This window comes from Chiloscyllium plagiosum, unplaced genomic scaffold, assembly GCF_037043375.1.
Source record: "Chiloscyllium plagiosum isolate Xiang-an unplaced genomic scaffold, Cpla_swu_hap1 HiC_scaffold_3, whole genome shotgun sequence".
Taxonomy (NCBI): Eukaryota; Metazoa; Chordata; class Chondrichthyes; order Orectolobiformes; family Hemiscylliidae; genus Chiloscyllium; species Chiloscyllium plagiosum.
This window is the reverse complement of record NW_028270141.1, coordinates 150691982-150712300: the sequence shown is the minus strand read 5'-3', so window position 1 is coordinate 150712300 and position 20319 is coordinate 150691982. Positions and strand designations below refer to the sequence as shown.

Genomic DNA, 20319 nt, shown 5'->3' with positions numbered 1-20319 from the left:
TCCCACCCTGGCAATGTTTTTCTACAACCTCTACCATCAGGGAGAAGGTACAGAAGCCTGAACACACGCACCAGCCGGTTTCTGTAACAGTTTCTACCCTACTCTTGTTAGAATACTGAATGGATTCACAAACCTGTGTTTTTGTTTTTGCTGCTGTTTACCTATTATTTACTTATCTATGCTACTTAACTCTGTAATCTGCCTGAATTACTTGCAAGACAAAGCTTTTCACTGTGTCTCGGTACATGTGGCAATAAATTCAATTCAATTCAATTCAGCATCCAAGAACCAGGAGAGTGATGTTTCAGCGTATAAAGGGCTTATGCCCGAATCATCGATTCTCCTGCTCCTCATATGCTGTCTGACCAGCTGTGCTTTTCCAGCACCACACTCTTCGACTCTAAAGGTGAAATGAGTTCCCCACCTTGAAAGGTGAATAACAATGGACCATAAAGCTGTCACTCATCTCGGCCTTTCATTACCCACTTTAAACCATATCTCCAGATCCCTTCATTACCTAACTTTGATGTTACATATATTTTAACACAGCACAAATCTTCATTTCACCTTTAGCTAATTTTCTCCTCATCCCTGAGTGCTTTGAGTCAGTTCCATGTTTTCCTACAGAGTTCAGTGAGAGCACACACAAGGTGTGGCTTAATGCAGAAAGGTACAGTTTTCACCCTCAAGTCTCTCAGCAAAGTATGCAGCTCAACTAGCAATATAGGGCACAAGGAAGGATGTTGTGAAACTTGAAAGGATTCAGAAATGATTTTCAAATATATTGCCAGGTTGGAAGGTTTGAGCTATAGGGAGAGATTGAATAGGCCAGGGCTTTGTTCCCTGGAGTCTCAGAGGCTGAAGGGTGACCTGATAGAGGTTTATAAAATCATGAGGGGTATGGATAGGATAAATAGACAAGCTCTTTTCCCCGGGGTGGGGAAATCCATAACTAGAGGGTATAGGTTTAGGGTGAAAGGGGAAAAAATTAAAAGGGACCTCAGGGGCAACGTTTTTAGGCAGAGGGTGGTACGTGTATGGAATGAGCTGCCAAAGGATGTGGTGGAGGCTGGTACAATTGCAACATTTAAGAGGCATTTGAATGGGTATATGAACAGGAAGGGTTTGGAGGGATATGGGCCGGGTGCTGGCAGGTGGGACTAGATTGGGTTGGAATATCTGGTCGGCATGGACGGGTTGGACCGAAAGGGTCTGTTTCCATGCTGTACATCTCTATGACTCTATAAATCAGTCAGCACAAATCTCGCTCATTCCTTGCCATAGTTAATGGTTTAATTGTACTCAGCACCAAACAACTCAGATGCGCATGTTTCTAACAAAAACAGCTGCTTCTCATGAGCTGGCAGAGGTATGGTTGGTTCTGCAGTTTGATTACAAAGACAATAGCCACCGATTCCTGTACAACAGGGGTAGGAGACAATGACCCGGGTTAGTGAAGCCTCAGGAAGTATGCAGGGAGGGAAGACGCTGGGGGATTGGGGAGGAAGTTTGAGAAAGCATGTGTACATCGTGTAGCAATGCTCCCCAGACTGGTGTCATTTTGCTGTTTGAAACTCTGTGATTGTATGTTAACAGCAGAATGAAGATTAAAATGAGCAGATATAATGTAACTGTGAGACAGTGATACCAGTCTGACAGTGACAGAATCAGACTGAGAGAGACTGAGATCAGAATGACAGCATAGAATCATAGAGATAGACACCTTCAATCCAACTCATCCATGCCGACCAGATATCCTGACCTAATCTAGTCCCATTGGCCAGCACTTGGCCCATATCCCTCTAAACCCTTCTTATTCATATACATATTCAGGTGCCTTTTAAATGTTGTAATTGTACCAGCCTCCACCACTTCCTCTGGCAGCTCATTCCACATCAGATACCATATCACTTGCCCTTCACTCCTCCCTGGAACATCTTGACACCAAGAACAGCTACGTAGGAATGCTACTCATTGACTACAGTTCAGCCTTCAACACTATTATCTCCTCGAGACTGATTACTAAACTGATTGCTGACTACTGGGGGGTATGTAATACAATCCAAAGAAGGTGATCATCCCTTTCTTATTTCTCAGTTCCACCCAAATAACTTCCCTGAATGTATTCCTAGGAATATCCTCCCTCGGTACAGCCGAAATGTTATCTCTTAACAAAAATGCCACTCCCCTTCCTCTATTGCCCCTCTTTCTATTTGTATCCTGGAACATTAAGCTGCCAGACCTGTCCATCCCTGAGCCATGTTTCTGTAATTGCTATGATAGCCCAGTCCCGTGTTCCTAACCATGCCCTGAGTTCATCTGCCTTCTCCGTCAGGCCCTTTGCATTGAAATAAATGCTGTTTAATTTATTAGTCCCACCTTGTTCTCTGTTTTGTCCCTGCCTGTTTGAATTGTTCCTTTTCTCAGCTGTACCCGTCTCAGATCGATCTTTTTCCTCACTATCTCCCTGGGTCCCACCCCACCATGTTACTAATTTAATTCCTCCCAAGCAATTCCAGTAAATTTCCCTGCCAGTATATTAGTCCCCTTCCAATTTAGGTGCAATCTGTCCTTCTTGTACAGGTCACTTCCAGCCCAAAAGAGATTCCAATGATCCAAAAATGTGAATCCTTCTCCCATACACCAGCTCCTCAGCCATGCATTCATCTGCTCTATCCTCCTATTCCTGCTCTCACTAGCTCGTAGCACTGGGAGTAATCCAGATATTACTACTCTCGAGGACCTCCTTTTTAAATTTCTGCCTAACTCTCTGTAATCTCCCTTCAGAGTCTCAACATTTTCCCTTTCTATATCGTTGGTTCCAATGTGGACAATGACCTCCTGCTGTCCCCTCTCCCCCGTAAGAACATTCTGCACCCTCTCTGAGATGTCCTTGATCCTGGCACCAGGAAAGCAACACACCATTCTGCTTTTTTCCTGCTGGCCACAGAAATATCTGTCTGTACCTCGGATTTGGGAGTCCCCTGTCACAATCGATCGCTTGGAACCTGACGTACCCCTCATTACATTAGAGCAATTCTCTGTATCAGAAACTTGGCTGTTCATGCTACATTCCCCTGAGAGTCCATCACCCTCAACATTTTCTAAAACAGGATACCTGTTTGAAATGGGGATAGCCACAGGAGATGTCTGCACTACCTGCCTCTCTCTCTCCTAGCAGTAACCTGCCTATCTGACTGTATCTGTGATTTTTCTCCCTTCCTATAACTGCCATCTATCACATCCCCAGCTGCTGTAAATTCCTCATTGCCTCTAAATGCCGCTCCAACAGATCCATGTGATCTGATAGAATTCGCAACCAAACACACTTCCTGCAGACATAATCATCAGTAACATGGAAACACTCCATCATCTCCAACATCCAACAGGAAGAGCACATCACTCTACTAAAGGCCATCTTTGCTCCTTAACAGTCTATAGACCCAGAAAATAACACCGTCTTACAGCTCGAAAAACACTGCTCCAGGCTAACTGAGTACCTCTGTTTTATATTTTTAAAATTCAATCAAGAGATAGATCTCAATAAAACATTTAATTAAAGAAGAACACACTCTACTTACTATTGTAGATTTACAACAAGGTTACACTGAAAAACTATGCATTAATCTGTTCCTGTGCTGTGAGCTCTCCCACACAAGTTCCTCCAAGATCAGCTGGGAATTTCCACTGTTTCCTCATTTTTCTTCGGCGCACTCCGATGTCCAGAGATACTTGAACTCACACAGCAAAGGCAGTTGCTGTGCATACTCAATGCTGAGTCAGACAGCAGTGTTTGGCTTCTCTCTCTCTCCCACTGACCATGTGCTCCCTACCTTTGCCCCCTTACCTCCTTTACAAAGTGATGATGTTTTGATCTTTCTGCCGCAAACTCCAAAACAGTACAACAGCTTATAGTTTCAGGAAAACAACTCAGAACATACCTCCAAAAATAAGCAGCTCTTAAAGCGAAAAATTATACCCGTCCACCAGAACAGACTGACAGTGAGTGAGATCAGACTGACTGTGATTGAGATCAGATTGACAGGGAGTGAGATCAGACTGACAGGGAGTGAGATCAGACTGACAGTGAGTGAGATCAGACTGACTGTGATTGAGATCAGATTGACAGGGAGTGAGATTAGACTGACAGTGAGTGAGACCAGACTGACAGTGAGTGAGATCAGACTGACAGGGAGTGAGATCAGAATGACAGATATTGAGATCAGACTGACAGGGAGTGAGACCAGACTGACAGGGACTGAGGTCAGACTGACAGGGACTGAGATCAGATGGTCAGGACCTGAGATCAGACTGAGAGAGAGATCAGACTGAAAGAGTGCGATCAGACTGACAAACAGTGAGTGAGATCAGACTGACAGAGAGTGAGATCTGACTGACAGAGAGTGAGATCAGACTGACAGGGAGTGAGATCAGACTGACAGAGTGCAATCAGACTGACAGACAGTGAGATCAGACTGACAGACAGTGAGATCAGACTGACAAGGACTGGGTTTAGACTGACAGGGACTGAGTTCAGACTGACAGTGAGAGCGATCAGACTGACAGACAGTGAAATCAGACTGACAGTGACTGAGATCTGACTGACAGAGAGTGAGATCAGATGGTCAGGGCCTGAGATCAGACTGACAGACAGTGAGATCATACTGACAGGGACTGGGATCAGACTGACAGGGACTGGGATCAGACTGACACAGTGAGATCAGACTGACAGGGAGTGAGATCAGACTGACTGGGTCTGAGATAAGACTGACAGTGAGTGAGATCAGACTGACAGAGTGCAATCAGACTGACAGAGAGTGAGATCAGACTGACTGACAGTGGGATCAGACTGACAGCGACTGAGATCAGACTGACAGGGACTGAGACCAGACTGAGAGAGAGAGAGAGAGAAAACAGACTGAAAGAGTGCAATCAGACTGACAGACAGTGAAGTCAGACTGACAGAGAGTTAGATCAGACTGACAGGGAGTGAGATCAGACTGACAGGGAGTGAGATCAGACTGACAGAGTGCAATCAGAATGAGAGACAGTGAAATCAGACTGACAGACAGTGAGATCAGACTGACAGGGACTTTGTTCAGACTGACAGGGACTGGTTTCAGACTGACAGTGAGAGCGATCAGACTGACAGACAGTGAAATCAGACTGACAGTGACTGAGATCTGACTGACAGAGAGTGAGATCAGCCTGATAGGGAGTGAGCTCAGATGGTCAGGGCATGAGATCCGACTGACAGTGAGTGAGATCAGACTGACAGACAGTGAGATCATACTGACAGGGACTGGGATCAGACTGACAGGGACTGGGATCAGACTGACACAGTGAGATCAGACTGACAGGGAATGAGATCAAACTGACAGACAGTGAGATCAGGCTGACAGGCACAGGGATCAGACTGACATGGACTGAAATCAGACTGACACAGTGAGATCAGACTGACAAGGAGTGAGATCAGACTGACTGGGTCTGAGATCAGACGGACAGAGAGTGAGATCAGACTGACAATGAGTGAGATCAGACTGACAGAGAGTGAGATCAGACTGACAGAGAGATCAGATGGTCAGGGACTGAGATCAGACTGACAGTGAGTGAGATCAGACTAACAATCAGTGAGATCAGACTGACATGGACGGAGATCAGTCTGACAGTGAACGTGATCAGACTGACAGGGACTGAGATCAGACTGAAGGAGACCTCACAGAGTGATATCAGGCTGACAGAGAGTGTAATCAGATTAACAGAGAGTGAGATCAGACTAACAGTGAGTGAGATCAGGCTGACAGTGAGTGAGATCAGACTGACAGTGAGTGAGATCAGACTGACAGAGAGTGAGATCAGACTGATAGTGAGTGAGATCAGACTGACAGTGAGTGAGACCAGACTGACAGTGAGTGAGATCAGACTGAGAGAGAGTGAGATCAGACTGACAGAGACTAAGATCAGACTGACAGTGAGTGAGATCAGATTGACAGAGAGTGAGATCAGACTGACAGTGAGTGAGATCACAGACTGACAGAGACTAAGATCAGACTGACAGTGAGTGAGATCAGACTGACAGAGAGTGAGATCAGACTGACAGAGATTGAGATCAGACTGACACAGAGTGAGATCAGACTGACAGTGAGTGAGACCAGACTGACAGAGACTAAGATCAGACTGACAGTGAGTGAGATCAGACTGACAGAGAGTGAGATCAGACTGACAGTGAGTGAGATCAGACTGACAGAGAGTGAGATCAGACTGACAGAGATTGAGATCAGACTGACAGAGAGTGAGATCAGACTGACAGTGAGTGAGACCAGACTGACAGAGACTAAAATCAGACTGACAGAGAGTGAGATCAGACTGACAGAGAGTGAGATCAGACTGACAGAGATTGAGATCAGACTGACAGAGAGTGAGGAGAAAGTGAGGACTGCAGATACTGGAGATCAGAGCTGAAAATGTGTTGCTGGAAAAGCGCAGCAGGTCAGGCAGCATCCAAGGAGCAGGAGAATCGACGTTTCGGGCATAAGCCCTTCTTCAGGATTCCTGAAGAAGGGCTTATGCCCGAAACGTCGATTCTCCTGCTCCTTTGATGCTGCCTAACCTGCTGCGCTTTTTCAGCAACACATTTTCAGCTCTGACAGAGAGCGAGATCAGACTGACAGCGAGTGAGATCATACTGACAGAGACTAAGATCAGACTGACAGTGAGATCAGACTGACAGTGAGTGAGACCAGACTGACAGTGAGTGAGATCAGACTGACAGTGTGTGAGATCAGACTGACAGAGAGTGAGATCAGACTGACAGAGAGTGAGATCAGACTGACAGTGAGTGAGACCAGACTGACAGAGACTAAGATCAGAATGACAGAGACTAAGATCAGACTGACAGTGAGTCAGATCAGACTGACAGTGAGTGAGATCAGACTGACAGCGAGTGAGATCAGACTGACAGAGAGTGAGATCAGACTGACAGAGTGAGATCAGGCTGACAGAGAGTGAGACCAGACTGACAGTGAGTGAGATCAAACTGACAGTGAGTGAGACCAGACTGACAGTGAGTGAGATCAGGCTGACAGTGAGTGAGATCAGACTGACAGTGAGTGAGATCAAACTGACAGAGAGTGAGACCAGACTGACAGTGAGTGAGATCAAACTGACAGAGAGTGAGACCAGACTGACAGTGAGTGAGATCAAACTGACAGAGTGAGACGAGACTGACAGCGAGTGAGATCATACTGACAGAGACTAAGATCAGACTGACAGTGAGATCAGACTGACAGTGAGTGAGACCAGACTGACAGTGAGTGAGATCAGACTGACAGTGTGTGAGATCAGACTGACAGAGAGTGAGATCAGACTGACAGAGAGTGAGATCAGACTGACAGTGAGTGAGACCAGACTGACAGAGACTAAGATCAGAATGACAGAGACTAAGATCAGACTGACAGTGAGTCAGATCAGACTGACAGTGAGTGAGATCAGACTGACAGCGAGTGAGATCAGACTGACAGAGAGTGAGATCAGACTGACAGAGTGAGATCAGGCTGACAGAGAGTGAGACCAGACTGACAGTGAGTGAGATCAAACTGACAGTGAGTGAGACCAGACTGACAGTGAGTGAGATCAGGCTGACAGTGAGTGAGATCAGACTGACAGTGAGTGAGATCAAACTGACAGAGAGTGAGACCAGACTGACAGTGAGTGAGATCAAACTGACAGAGAGTGAGACCAGACTGACAGTGAGTGAGATCAAACTGACAGTGAGTGAGATCAGACTGACAGTGAGTGAGATCAGACTGACAGAGAGTGAGATCAGACTGACAGTGAGTGAGATCAGACTGACAGAGAGTGAGATCAGACTGACAGTGAGTGAGACCAGACTGACAGTGAGTGAGATCAAACTGACAGAGAGTGAGACCAGACTGACAGTGAGTGAGATCAAACTGACAGAGTGAGACGAGACTGACAGCGAGTGAGATCATACTGACAGAGACTAAGATCAGACTGACAGTGAGATCAGACTGACAGTGAGTGAGACCAGACTGACAGTGAGTGAGATCAGACTGACAGTGTGTGAGATCAGACTGACAGAGAGTGAGATCAGACTGACAGAGAGTGAGATCAGACTGACAGTGAGTGAGACCAGACTGACAGAGACTAAGATCAGAATGACAGAGACTAAGATCAGACTGACAGTGAGTCAGCTCAGACTGACAGTGAGTGAGATCAGACTGACAGCGAGTGAGATCAGACTGACAGAGAGTGAGATCAGACTGACAGAGTGAGATCAGGCTGACAGAGAGTGAGACCAGACTGACAGTGAGTGAGATCAAACTGACAGTGAGTGAGACCAGACTGACAGTGAGTGAGATCAGGCTGACAGTGAGTGAGATCAGACTGACAGTGAGTGAGATCAAACTGACAGAGAGTGAGACCAGACTGACAGTGAGTGAGATCAAACTGACAGAGAGTGAGACCAGACTGACAGTGAGTGAGATCAAACTGACAGTGAGTGAGATCAGACTGACAGTGAGTGAGATCAGACTGACAGAGAGTGAGATCAGACTGACAGAGAGTGAGATCAGACTGACAGTGAGTGAGACCAGACTGACAGTGAGTGAGATCAAACTGAGAGAGAGTGAGATCAGACTGACAGAGATTGAGATCAGACTGACAGAGAGTGAGATCAGACTGACAGTGAGTGAGACCAGACTGACAGAGACTAAGATCAGAATGACAGTGAGTGAGATCAGACTGACAGAGAGTGAGATCAGACTGACAGTGAGTGAGATCACAGACTGACAGAGACTAAGATCAGACTGACAGTGAGTGAGATCAGACTGACAGAGAGTGAGATCAGACTGACAGAGATTGAGATCAGACTGACAGAGAGTGAGATCAGACTGACAGTGAGTGAGACCAGACTGACAGAGACTAAGATCAGACTGACAGTGAGTGAGATCAGACTGACAGAGAGTGAGATCAGACTGACAGTGAGTGAGATCACAGACTGACAGAGACTAAGATCAGACTGACAGTGAGTGAGATCAGACTGACAGAGAGTGAGATCAGACTGACAGAGATTGAGATCAGACTGACAGAGAGTGAGATCAGACTGACAGTGAGTGAGACCAGACTGACAGAGACTAAGATCAGACTGACAGTGAGTGAGATCAGACTGACAGAGAGTGAGATCAGACTGACAGAGATTGAGATCAGACTGACAGAGAGTGAGGAGAAAGTGAGGACTGCAGATACTGGAGATCAGAGCTGAAAATGTGTTGCTGGAAAAGCGCAGCAGGTCAGGCAGCATCCAAGGAGCAGGAGAATCGACGTTTCGGGCATAAGCCTTTCTTCAGGATTCCTGAAGAAGGGCTTATGCCCGAAACGTCGATTCTCCTGCTCCTTTGATGCTGCCTAGCCTGCTGCGCTTTTTCTGCAACACATTTTCAGCTCTGACAGAGAGTGAGATCAGACTGACAGCGAGTGAGATCATACTGACAGAGACTAAGATCAGACTGACAGTGAGATCAGACTGACAGTGAGTGAGACCAGACTGACAGTGAGTGAGATCAGACTGACAGTGTGTGAGATCAGACTGACAGAGAGTGAGATCAGACTGACAGAGAGTGAGATCAGACTGACAGTGAGTGAGACCAGACTGACAGAGACTAAGATCAGAATGACAGAGACTAAGATCAGACTGACAGTGAGTCAGCTCAGACTGACAGTGAGTGAGATCAGACTGACAGCGAGTGAGATCAGACTGACAGAGAGTGAGATCAGACTGACAGAGTGAGATCAGGCTGACAGAGAGTGAGACCAGACTGACAGTGAGTGAGATCAAACTGACAGTGAGTGAGACCAGACTGACAGTGAGTGAGATCAGGCTGACAGTGATTGAGATCAGACTGACAGTGAGTGAGATCAAACTGACAGAGAGTGAGACCAGACTGACAGTGAGTGAGATCAAACTGACAGAGAGTGAGACCAGACTGACAGTGAGTGAGATCAAACTGACAGTGAGTCAGACCAGACTGACAGCGAGTGAGATCATACTGACAGAGACAAAGATCAGACTGACAGTGAGATCAGACTGACAGTGAGTGAGACCAGACTGACAGTGAGTGAGATCAGACTGACAGTGTGTGAGATCAGACTGACAGAGAGTGAGATCAGACTGACAGAGAGTGAGATCAGACTGACAGTGAGTGAGACCAGACTGACAGAGACTAAGTTCAGAATGACAGAGACTAAGATCAGACTGACAGTGAGTCAGATCAGACTGACAATGAGTGAGATCAGACTGACAGCGAGTGAGATCAGACTGACAGAGAGTGAGATCAGACTGACAGAGTGAGATCAGGCTGACAGAGAGTGAGACCAGACTGACAGTGAGTGAGATCAAACTGACAGTGAGTGAGACCAGACTGACAGTGAGTGAGATCAGGCTGACAGTGAGTGAGATCAGACTGACAGTGAGTGAGATCAAACTGACAGAGAGTGAGACCAGACTGACAGTGAGTGAGATCAAACTGACAGAGAGTGAGACCAGACTGACAGTGAGTGAGATCAAACTGACAGTGAGTGAGACCAGACTGACAGAGAGTGAGATCAGACTGACAGAGAGTGAGATCAGACTGACAGTGAGTGAGACCAGACTGACAGAGAGTAAGATCAGACTGACAGAGAGTGAGATCAGACTGACAGTGAGTGAGATCAGACTGACAGTGAGTGAGACCAGACTGACAGTGAGTGAGACCAGACTGACAGTGAGTGAGATCAGACTGACAGTGAGTGAGACCAGAATGACAGAGAGTGAGATCAGACTGACAGTGAGTGAGACCAGAATGACAGAGAGTGAGATCAGACTGACAGTGAGAGGGATCAGACTGACGGTGAGTGAGACCAGACTGACAGAGAGTAAGATCAGACTGACAGAGAGTGAGATCAGACTGACCGAGAGTGAGACCAGACTGACAGTGAGTGAGATCAGGCTGACAGTGAGTGAGATCAGACTGACAGTGAGTGAGACCAGACTGACAGAGAGTAAGATCAGACTGACAGAGAGTGAGAGCAGACTGACAGTGAGTGAGATCAGACTGACAGTGAGTGAGACCAGACTGACAGTGAGTGAGACCAGACTGACAGAGAGTGAGATCAGACCGACAGTGAGTGAGATCAGGCTGACAGAGAGTGAGATCAGGCTGACAGCGAGTGAGATCAGACTGACAGTGAGTGAGACCAGACTGACAGAGAGTGAGATCAGGCTGACAGCGAGTGAGATCAGACTGACAGTGAGTGAGACCAGACTGACAGTGAGTGAGACCAGACTGACAGTGAGTGAGATCAGACTGACAGAGAGTGAGATCAGACTGACAGTGAGTGAGATCAGGCTGACAGAGAGTGAGATCAGGCTGACAGCGAGTGAGATCAGGCTGACAGCGAGTGAGATCAGGCTGACAGCGAGTGAGATCAGACTGACAGTGAGTGAGACCAGACTGACAGTGAGTGAGACCAGACTGACAGAGAGTGAGATCAGACTGACAGTGAGTGAGATCAGGCTGACAGCGAGTGAGATCAGACTGACAGCGAGTGAGATCAGGCTGACAGCGAGTGAGATCAGGCTGACAGCGAGTGAGATCAGACTGACAGTGAGTGAGACCAGACTGACAGTGAGTGAGATCAGGCTGACAGCGAGTGAGATCAGACTGACAGCGAGTGAGATCAGGCTGACAGCGAGTGAGATCAGGCTGACAGCGAGTGAGATCAGGCTGACAGAGTGAGACCAGACTGACAGTGAGTGAGACCAGACTGACAGTGAGTGAGACCAGACTGAGAGAGAGTGAGATCAGGCTGACAGTGAGTGAGACCAGACTGACAGTGAGTGAGATCAGACTGACAGAGTGAGACCAGACTGACAGTGAGTGAGACCTGACTGAGAGAGAGTGAGATCAGGCTGACAGTGAGTGAGACCAGACTGACAGAGAGTGAGATCAGACTGACAGTGAGTGAGACCAGACTGACAGCGAGTGAGATCAGACTGACAGTGAGTGAGATCAGACTGACAGTGAGTGAGATCAGACTGACAGTGAGTGAGAGTAGACCGACAGTGAGTGAGATCAGACTGACAGCGAGTGAGATCAGACTGACAGTGAGTGAGATCAGACTGACAGTGAGTGAGATCAGACTGACAGTGAGTGAGATCAGACTGACAGAGAGTGAGACCAGACTGACAGAGAGTGAGACCAGACTGACAGTGAGTGAGACCAGACTGACAGTGAGTGAGATCAAACTGACAGTGAGTGAGACCAGACTGACAGAGAGTGAGATCAGACTGACAGAGAGTGAGATCAGACTGACAGTGAGTGAGATCAGACTGACAGTGAGTGAGATCAGACTGACAGAGAGTGAGACCAGACTGACAGTGAGACCAGACTGACAGTGAGTGAGACCAGACTGACAGAGAGTGAGACCAGACTGACAGCGAGTGAGATCAGACTGATAGAGAGTGAGATCAGACTGACAGAGAGTGAGATCAGACTGACAGTGAGTGAGACCAGAATGACAGAGAGTGAGATCAGACTGACAGTGAGAGGGATCAGACTGACAGTGAGTGAGACCAGACTGACAGAGAGTAAGATCAGACTGGCAGAGAGTGAGATCAGACTGACCGAGAGTGAGACCAGACTGACAGTGAGTGAGATCAGGCTGACAGTGAGTGAGATCAGACTGACAGTGAGTGAGACCAGACTGACAGAGAGTAAGATCAGACTGACAGAGAGTGAGAGCAGACTGACAGTGAGTGAGATCAGACTACAGTGAGTGAGACCAGACTGACAGTGAGTGAGACCAGACTGACAGAGAGTGAGATCAGACTGACAGTGAGTGAGATCAGAATGACAGAGAGTGAGATCAGGCTGACAGCGAGTGAGATCAGACTGACAGTGAGTGAGACCAGACTGACAGAGAGTGAGATCAGGCTGACAGCGAGTGAGATCAGACTGACAGTGAGTGAGACCAGACTGACAGTGAGTGAGACCAGACTGACAGTGAGTGTGATCAGACTGACAGAGAGTGAGATCAGACTGACAGTGAGTGAGATCAGGCTGACAGAGAGTGAGATCAGGCTGACAGCGAGTGAGATCAGGCTGACAGCGAGTGAGATCAGGCTGACAGCGAGTGAGATCAGATTGACAGTGAGTGAGACCAGACTGACAGTGAGTGAGACCAGACTGACAGAGAGTGAGATCAGACTGACAGTGAGTGAGACCAGACTGACAGTGAGTGAGATCAGACTGACAGTGAGTGAGATCAGGCTGACAGCGAGTGAGATCAGACTGACAGCGAGTGAGATCAGGCTGACAGCGAGTGAGATCAGGCTGACAGCGAGTGAGATCAGACTGACAGTGAGTGAGACCAGACTGACAGTGAGTGAGATCAGGCTGACAGCGAGTGAGATCAGACTGACAGCGAGTGAGATCAGGCTGACAGCGAGTGAGATCAGGCTGACAGCGAGTGAGATCAGGCTGACAGAGTGAGACCAGACTGACAGTGAGTGAGACCAGACTGAGTGAGAGTGAGATCAGGCTGACAGTGAGTGAGACCAGACTGACAGTGAGTGAGATCAGACTGACAGAGTGAGACCAGACTGACAGTGAGTGAGACCAGACTGAGAGAGAGTGAGATCAGGCTGACAGTGAGTGAGACCAGACTGACAGAGAGTGAGATCAGACTGACAGTGAGTGAGACCAGACTGACAGCGAGTGAGATCAGACTGACAGTGAGTGAGATCAGACTGACAGTGAGTGAGATCAGACTGACAGTGAGTGAGAGTAGACCGACAGTGAGTGAGATCAGACTGACAGCGAGTGAGATCAGACTGACAGTGAGTGAGATCAGACTGACAGTGAGTGAGATCAGACTGACAGAGAGTGAGACCAGACTGACAGAGAGTGAGACCAGACTGACAGTGAGTGAGATCAAACTGACAGTGAGTGAGACCAGACTGACAGTGAGTGAGATCAGGCTGACAGTGAGTGAGATCAGACTGACAGTGAGTGAGATCAAACTGACAGAGAGTGAGACCAGACTGACAGTGAGTGAGATCAAACTGACAGAGAGTGAGACCAGACTGACAGTGAGTGAGATCAAACTGACAGTGAGTGAGACCAGACTGACAGAGAGTGAGATCAGACTGACAGAGAGTGAGATCAGACTGACAGTGAGTGAGACCAGACTGACAGAGAGTAAGATCAGACTGACAGAGAGTGAGATCAGACTGACAGTGAGTGAGATCAGACTGACAGTGAGTGAGACCAGACTGACAGTGAGTGAGACCAGACTGACAGTGAGTGAGATCAGACTGACAGTGAGTGAGACCAGAATGACAGAGAGTGAGATCAGACTGACAGTGAGTGAGACCAGAATGACAGAGAGTGAGATCAGACTGACAGTGAGAGGGATCAGACTGACGGTGAGTGAGACCAGACTGACAGAGAGTAAGATCAGACTGACAGAGAGTGAGATCAGACTGACCGAGAGTGAGACCAGACTGACAGTGAGTGAGATCAGGCTGACAGTGAGTGAGATCAGACTGACAGTGAGTGAGACCAGACTGACAGAGAGTAAGATCAGACTGACAGAGAGTGAGAGCAGACTGACAGTGAGTGAGATCAGACTGACAGTGAGTGAGACCAGACTGACAGTGAGTGAGACCAGACTGACAGAGAGTGAGATCAGACCGACAGTGAGTGAGATCAGGCTGACAGAGAGTGAGATCAGGCTGACAGCGAGTGAGATCAGACTGACAGTGAGTGAGACCAGACTGACAGAGAGTGAGATCAGGCTGACAGCGAGTGAGATCAGACTGACAGTGAGTGAGACCAGACTGACAGTGAGTGAGACCAGACTGACAGTGAGTGAGATCAGACTGACAGAGAGTGAGATCAGACTGACAGTGAGTGAGATCAGGCTGACAGAGAGTGAGATCAGGCTGACAGCGAGTGAGATCAGGCTGACAGCGAGTGAGATCAGGCTGACAGCGAGTGAGATCAGACTGACAGTGAGTGAGACCAGACTGACAGTGAGTGAGACCAGACTGACAGAGAGTGAGATCAGACTGACAGTGAGTGAGACCAGACTGACAGTGAGTGAGATCAGGCTGACAGCGAGTGAGATCAGACTGACAGCGAGTGAGATCAGGCTGACAGCGAGTGAGATCAGGCTGACAGCGAGTGAGATCAGACTGACAGTGAGTGAGACCAGACTGACAGTGAGTGAGATCAGGCTGACAGCGAGTGAGATCAGACTGACAGCGAGTGAGATCAGGCTGACAGCGAGTGAGATCAGGCTGACAGCGAGTGAGATCAGGCTGACAGAGTGAGACCAGACTGACAGTGAGTGAGACCAGACTGACAGTGAGTGAGACCAGAGTGAGAGAGAGTGAGATCAGGCTGACAGTGAGTGAGACCAGACTGACAGTGAGTGAGATCAGACTGACAGAGTGAGACCAGACTGACAGTGAGTGAGACCAGACTGAGAGAGAGTGAGATCAGGCTGACAGTGAGTGAGACCAGACTGACAGAGAGTGAGATCAGACTGACAGTGAGTGAGACCAGACTGACAGCGAGTGAGATCAGACTGACAGTGAGTGAGATCAGACTGACAGTGAGTGAGATCAGACTGACAGTGAGTGAGAGTAGACCGACAGTGAGTGAGATCAGACTGACAGCGAGTGAGATCAGACTGACAGTGAGTGAGATCAGACTGACAGTGAGTGAGATCAGACTGACAGTGAGTGAGATCAGACTGACAGAGAGTGAGACCAGACTGACAGAGAGTGAGACCAGACTGACAGTGAGTGAGACCAGACTGACAGTGAGTGAGATCAAACTGACAGTGAGTGAGACCAGACTGACAGAGAGTGAGATCAGACTGACAGAGAGTGAGATCAGACTGACAGTGAGTGAGATCAGACTGACAGTGAGTGAGATCAGACTGACAGAGAGTGAGACCAGACTGACAGTGAGACCAGACTGACAGTGAGTGAGACCAGACTGACAGAGAGTGAGACCAGACTGACAGCGAGTGAGATCAGACTGATAGAGAGTGAGATCAGACTGACAGAGAGTGAGATCAGACTGACAGTGAGTGAGACCAGAATGACAGAGAGTGAGATCAGACTGACAGTGAGAGGGATCAGACTGTCAGTGAGTGAGACCAGACTGACAGAGAGTAAGATCAGACTGACAGAGAGTGAGATCAGACTGACCGAGAGTGAGACCAGACTGACAGTGAGTGAGATCAGGCTGACAGTGAGTGAGATCAGACTGACAGTGAGTGAGACCAGACTGACAGAGAGTAAGATCAGACTGACAGAGAGTGAGAGCAGACTGACAGTGAGTGAGATCAGACTACAGTGAGTGAGACCAGACTGACAGTGAGTGAGACCAGACTGACAGAGAGTGAGATCAGACTGACAGTGAGTGAGATCAGAATGACAGAGAGTGAGATCAGGCTGACAGCGAGTGAGATCAGACTGACAGTGAGTGAGACCAGACTGACAGTGAGTGAGACCAGACTGACAGTGAGTGTGATCAGACTGACAGAGAGTGAGATCAGACTGACAGTGAGTGAGATCAGGCTGACAGAGAGTGAGATCAGGCTGACAGCGAGTGAGATCAGGCTGACAGCGAGTGAGATCAGGCTGACAGCGAGTGAGATCAGATTGACAGTGAGTGAGACCAGACTGACAGTGAGTGAGACCAGACTGACAGAGAGTGAGATCAGACTGACAGTGAGTGAGACCAGACTGACAGTGAGTGAGATCAGACTGACAGTGAGTGAGATCAGGCTGACAGCGAGTGAGATCAGACTGACAGCGAGTGAGATCAGGCTGACAGCGAGTGAGATCAGGCTGACAGCGAGTGAGATCAGACTGACAGTGAGTGAGACCAGACTGACAGTGAGTGAGATCAGGCTGACAGCGAGTGAGATCAGACTGACAGCGAGTGAGATCAGGCTGACAGCGAGTGAGATCAGGCTGACAGCGAGTGAGATCAGGCTGACAGAGTGAGACCAGACTGACAGTGAGTGAGACCAGACTGAGTGAGAGTGAGATCAGGCTGACAGTGAGTGAGACCAGACTGACAGTGAGTGAGATCAGACTGACAGAGTGAGACCAGACTGACAGTGAGTGAGACCAGACTGAGAGAGAGTGAGATCAGGCTGACAGTGAGTGAGACCAGACTGACAGAGAGTGAGATCAGACTGACAGTGAGTGAGACCAGACTGACAGCGAGTGAGATCAGACTGACAGTGAGTGAGATCAGACTGACAGTGAGTGAGATCAGACTGACAGTGAGTGAGAGTAGACCGACAGTGAGTGAGATCAGACTGACAGCGAGTGAGATCAGACTGACAGTGAGTGAGATCAGACTGACAGTGAGTGAGATCAGACTGACAGAGAGTGAGACCAGACTGACAGAGAGTGAGACCAGACTGACAGTGAGTGAGACCAGACTGACAGAGAGTGAGATCAGGCTGACAGCGAGTGAGATCAGACTGATAGAGAGTGAGATCAGACTGACAGAGAGTGAGATCAGACTGACAGTGAGTGAGATCAGACTGACAGAGAGTGAGACCAGACTGACAGAGAGTGAGACCAGACTGACAGTGAGTGAGACCAGACTGACAGAGAGTGAGATCAGGCTGACAGCGAGTGAGATCAGACTGATAGAGAGTGAGATCAGACTGACAGAGAGTGAGATCAGACTGACAGTGAGTGAGACCAGACTGACAGTGAGTGAGATCAGACTGACAGCGAGTGAGATCAGACTGACAGAGAGTGAGATCAGACTGACAGTGAGTGAGATCAGACTGACAGAGAGTGAGATCAGACTGACAGTGAGTGAGACCAGACTGACAGTGATTGAGATCAGGCTGACAGCGAGTGAGATCAGACTGACAGTGAGTGAGACCAGACTGACAGTGAGTGAGACCAGACTGACAGTGAGTGAGATCAGACTGACAAAGAGTGAGACCAGACTGACAGAGAGTGAGATCAGGCTGACAGCGAGTGAGATCAGACTGAGAGAGAGTGAGATCAGCCTGACAGTGAGTGAGATCAGCCTGAGAGAGAGTGAGATCAGACTGACAGTGAGTGAGATCAGACTGACAGTGAGTGAGACCAGACTGACAGTGAGTGAGATCAGACTGACAGAGAGTGAGATCAGACTGACAGTGAGTGAGACCAGACTGACAGTGAGTGAGACCAGACTGACAGAGAGTGAGATCAGACTGACAGTGAGTGAGATCAGACTGACAGAGAGTGAGACCAGACTGACAGTGAGTGAGACCAGACTGACAGAGAGTGAGATCAGGCTGACAGCGAGTGAGATCAGGCTGACAAAGAGTCAGGTTGACTCAGTCCACAAATAGATGAATCAAGTTGAGGAGATGTCACTAACCGGAAGGTAAATGGAAATTACTTATAAAATACTGCCGGTCTCGCAGTATCTGGGGAGAGAGAGCAGAGTGAATGTTTTAATGGTCACTGGACCCTGTGCTTTCTCTCCTTGGATCTGACCTTACCTGCTGGCTTCCTCCTGCTGTTTCCGTTTCGGATTCCCAACTTTCGCTGTTGTTGGTTTTTAAATTGACAGCAAGTGAATCCGGAATGGGAACTGGCCCTTCGATTCTCCCCAGATCGCTCTCCCTCTCTCTCTGACGATCTGTCTGTCTCTCTCTCTCTGATTCTCGGGAAAGGGAAATGTTCAGAACGTGAAGTGCCCAGCTTGAATCATTGGAAAATGAGGACGTAGTGTTTTACTGACCTTTCCTGTGAGCTCCAGGATCGAGCTGCAGACTCTGAGGCACTGATTCCTGTACTCATTCCCAGCGACAGGTAATGAAATCCTCCCACAGTCTCTCCCACTGTTACAGAGTCCCCACAGTCTCTCCCACAGTTACACAGTCGCCACAGTCTCTCCCACAGTTACACAGTCCCCACAGCCTTTCCCACAGTTACAGACTCCTCACAGTCTCTCCGACTGTTACAGAGTCCCCACAGTCTCTCCCACAGTTACACAGTCCCCACAGTCTCTCCCACAGTTACAGTGACCCCACTGTCTCTCCCACAGTTACAGTGTCCTCACAGTCTTTCCCACAGTTACAGAGTCCCCACAGTCTCTCCCACAGTTACAGAGTCCCCACAGTCTCTCCCACAGTTACAGAGTCCCCACAGTCTCTCCCACAGTTACAGAGTCCCCACAGTCTCTCCCACAGTTACAGTGTCCCCACTGTCTCTCCCACAGTTACAGAGTCCCCACAGTCTCTCCCACAGTTACACAGTCCCCACTGTCTCTCCCACAGTTCGTGTCCCCACAGTTAGAGTCCCTCCCACAGCATTATCACATCCAATCAGAGACTTTCTCACAGAGCATCCCTCCCTCAGTCCATCCCTCCCACAGTTACAGAGTCCCTCCCATTCCCTCCTACAGTCACTCCCATACTCAGAGACCTTCCCACAGCCATAACCACCTCCAGTCAGAGATCTTCCGATTGTCCATCCCACCTACAGTCTGAATTCCTCCAAGTCTAACCCACAGTTACGGTGTTCCCACAGTCTCTCCCACAGTTACACAGTCCCCACTGTCTCTCCCACAGTTACACAGTCCCCACAGTCTCTCCCACAGTTACAGTGTCCCCACAGTCTCTCCCACTGTTACAGTGACCCCACTGTCTCTCCCACAGTTACAGAGTCCCCACTGTCTCTCCCACTGTTACAGTGACCCCACTGTCTCTCCCACAGTTACAGTGACCCCACTGTCTCTCCCACAGTTACAGAGTCCCCACTGTCTCTCCCACTGTCACAGTGACCCCACTGTCTCTCCCACAGTTACAGTGACCCCACTGTCTCTCCCACAGTTACAGAGTCCCCACTGTCTCTCCCACTGTTACAGTGACCCCACTGTCTCTCCCACAGTTACACAGTCCCCACAGTCTCTCCCACAGTTACAGAGTCCCCACAGTCTCTCCCACAGTTACAGTGTCCCCACAGTCTCTCCCACAGTTACAGAGTCCCCACAGTCTCTCCCACAGTTACACAGTCCCCACAGTCTCTCCCACAGTTACACAGTCCCCACAGTCTCTCCCACAGTTACAGTGACCCCACAGTCTCTCCCACAGTTACAGAGTCCCCACTGTCTCTCCCACAGTTACAGAGTCCCCACAGTCTCTCCCACAGTTACACAGTCCCCACAGTCTCTCCCACAGTTACAGAGTCCCCACAGTCTCTCCCACAGGTAC

General features: G+C 48.7%; 1 protein-coding gene across 2 annotated transcripts in view; it reads right to left on the bottom strand.

The window, feature by feature from the left end:
* The window catches only part of LOC122547751 (toll-like receptor 5), a 56448-nt gene extending 37268 nt beyond the window's left edge, over positions 1 to 19180 (bottom strand). For both annotated transcript variants that reach the window (XM_087984325.1, XM_087984334.1), the window contains exon 1: positions 18846 to 19180. The gene's annotated coding sequence lies outside the window, so the exon portion shown is untranslated. The remainder of the gene's footprint in view (positions 1 to 18845) is intronic.
* Between the last annotated feature and the right edge of the window lie 1139 nt (positions 19181 to 20319).